Below are 3483 nucleotides of genomic sequence, written 5' to 3' on the forward strand. Positions count from 1 at the left end.
GGTTCATATTTGTTGTCTGTACCTCCCATGTACCTCTCTCTGTCTTTCTCATCCTCAATGCTGCCATATTGGTCACTCACATTTGGTACATTGCCCTTCTCTTAAACCAAATCAATACTTATCTCTATCTATCTAACAGCATTCCCTCCCCTCCCCTCCCACCCCTGGTAACCAACAAAGAAAATGTCCTTCTATAGACAAACCTTTCCTTAACTTTTACAATAATGGACTAATACATTATTTGTCCTTTTGTGATTGACTTAATTCACTCAGCATAAGTCCTGGAAATACAGGAGATTCTTTAGGACGTCTCTTAGTACTACCATGCCCTGTGATTAAAGTCAACAGCAACCTAATTCTGATATGATTGCTAATGGCCCAGATCCTTCAGGAATGAAGATTTGGGTCACCCCACCAGGCAAAGAACCATGACCAGCTGAGGTGCTTGCTGAGGGCAAAGGAAATACAGAATGGGTGGTGGAAGAAGGTAGTTCTGAATATCAGCTATGACCACGTGACCAGTGCAGAAACAAAGACTGTGATTATTATATTTCTTCATTGTATATGTGCATCAAATATTTTTGTTTCCTTCTGTTATGAACTGTGAAATGTAACTAAGGTTAATGCATCTTGATTGTATGTGTGTTAACGTATCATGTTAGGTGCAAATATGACTTTATAATTGTCCTTATTTAGAGATTATATATGGTTAAGAAGATGTGTACAACTGCCAAGTTGACAAGGGGTGGACTGTGACAGTTGGAGCTGTGTGTCAACTTGGGGGGAAGACAATTCTGTGTAGTTCACGCTGTTGTGATGTGGTTATTCCCATGACGGGATCAGACGATTATGTTTTGAGCAAGAAATCTGTTGAAAGGGAGTTTTCCTAGGGGTGTGGTCTGCTTCCAGTATATCTATGGACATTCTGGGAAAAGAGACATTCTGTGGATTGAGATTCTGTTGTGCTGCCTACAACTGTCCGTGTGTGAACAATCCACCATTTGGTCTGGAGATCTTGGATTCGTCATTCGTTAGAGTCAACAGCCGGTGTACTACCTGCCAACCTTGAGTTCCCCAGCCCCTGCCGCTGCAAGAGTCAGGACAATCCTCCTGCTTGACCTGGAAAAGCCTCCAGCTTGATGATTGATCCAGGAACTTTGCACTTGCCAGCTTCTATAAGTGTGTGAGCCATTTTCCTAAGATAAATTTCTCCATATATGCATATATATATAAGCTTTTACTGGTTTTGTTTCTCTAGAAAACCCAGTCTAATACAAATCACAAAAGAAAACTCAATCATATCAGGTATGTTGTTGTTGTTGTTATGTGCCGTCAAGTCAGACCCGACTCATAGTGACCCCTCCTTGAGTTTCTGAGGCAATATCACTATGGAAGTAGATTGCCCCATCTTCCTTCCGATATCAGGTATGGGTAGGCAAAAAGGAATGTACCATGACCATATATAAGTTTGGCAGATAATATTTCTACTTTCATATTTGTATAGACTATAAGAAAGCCTATATATATAATAGAGTTAATAGGGCAAAGTCATGATAACTTCTTAACCACAGCCAAACACCCTGAGGGAATGAGTTACTGGGCCCACAGGCTCGGAAGCATAGTCGTGGGTGACATCAACCTCCATTGGCATAAATATTACACAAAAATATTGTTCTACCTCCTACTTTAGTGACCAGCAACTGGGGTCGTAAAAGCTTGCAAGCAGCCATCTACATGCAACAGTGTGTATGTATCTCCTCATCCAGAGAAAAGAAGAATGAAAAAAACCACAAAGATGCATGGAAACAATTAATCTAAGGGACTAGTGGACCATGCAAACCTCAGCCTATGTGACCCTGAGATCAGAAGAACTAGATGGTGCCTGGCTACCACTGTCAACCACTCAGAAAGGGATCAGTGCAGGAGATCCTGGATAGAGTGGGAACAAAACTCAAAATCATAAAAAAAAAAAGACTGGGCTTACTGAACTGATAGAGACTGTTGAGACCCCCAAGACTATAGACCCTAGTCACTCTTCCAGCCTGGAATTGAATTCACTTCAGTGACTTCTAGCCAAACAATAGACAGGCACATAAGGTGAACATTTATACCAGGCAAGTGCATTCTTTAAAATGATCAACCATAGGAGATCAGAAGGGCAATATTTGCACAGATAGTTCAGAGGGCAGGGATGCATGGGAAAGACACAGGGAAAAGATAACCACAGGGAGGAAGTGGAAAAATAGCTATTGCATGGTAGAAATTGCAATCAATGTCATGAAACAAAATGGGTATGAACTGTTGTACAGAAAATGACTTTGCTCTGTAAACTATCACTCAAATCCCCATAACAAACTAGACTTCTGGCAAAATGGCAGAATAGGCAGACAAGCTATACAGACCCTCTGCACCAAAGAAAAGAGAAACTAATTGAAACAGACATAGAAGATAATCCTGGAACCCTGATCTTTGAAGGGAAGGATAAAGAAGTGGGTTAAATACCAACCAGTAGAAGAACCTGAATGAAAACTGAATAAGGAGACAAATGGAACTGTGGACTGTCAGCTGTCTTCACGGTGCGGTCAATTTGAATATTTACAAGTGGTGTTCTGATTCAGGCTGCAACCTGAGAATCAGTTCTGCTGGCTGAGTACTATATGGGCAACTGCACTGGCAGATGATGACTAGAAAGGAAAACAGTGAACATAGAGAAAAACAGATCTATAGACTAACGGCTGACCTGAGTGGGCAGCCATTTTGAATATTTGCAAGTGGTATGTAAATCCAGGCAGCAACCTAAGAATAGACTCCACTTGCTGAGGACAGCATGGGCAACCACACTGGAGGCTGACAACTAGAAAGATGTTCTTTTTCCCTTGTTACTCTTGTACCTCCCATACCCTCTTGGTAAACAGAAGAGACAGTGCTGAGCCATCCACAAACTCTACCCACCTTTTAGACAGGCAGGAACTCCAACCTAGTCTGTGTGCCCTGACAGAAGCTGGGTGCCCTGTCCCCACCTCCCAGGGTGTTTTTGTTTGTATGTTTCTTTGTTATTTATTTATTTATTTATGATTTTGGTGAAGATTTACAGATTTACAAATCAATACTTATCTCTATCTATCTAACAGCCTTCAGTGCCCTTCCCTCCCAACCCTGGTAACCAACAAAGAAAATTTCCTTCTAATAGATAAACTTTTCCTTAACTTTTACAATAACAGACTAATACATTATTTGTCCTTTTGTGATTGACTTATTTCACTCAGCATAATGTCCTCTAAGTTCATCCACATTATGCAGTGTTATGCAGATTCTACATTATTCTTTAGCATTGCATAGTATTCCATTGTGTGTATGTACCATAGTTTGGATATCCATTCCTCAGTTGATGGACACCTAGGTTGTTTCTATCTTTTGGCTATTGTAAATAGTGCTGCGATGAACATGGGTGTGCATTTATCTGTTCTTGTCATGGCTCTCACT

Source organism: Orycteropus afer, unplaced genomic scaffold, assembly GCF_000298275.1.
Source record: "Orycteropus afer afer isolate SDZICR_OR568_19922 unplaced genomic scaffold, OryAfe1.0 scaffold00231, whole genome shotgun sequence".
Classification (NCBI taxonomy): domain Eukaryota; kingdom Metazoa; phylum Chordata; class Mammalia; order Tubulidentata; family Orycteropodidae; genus Orycteropus; species Orycteropus afer.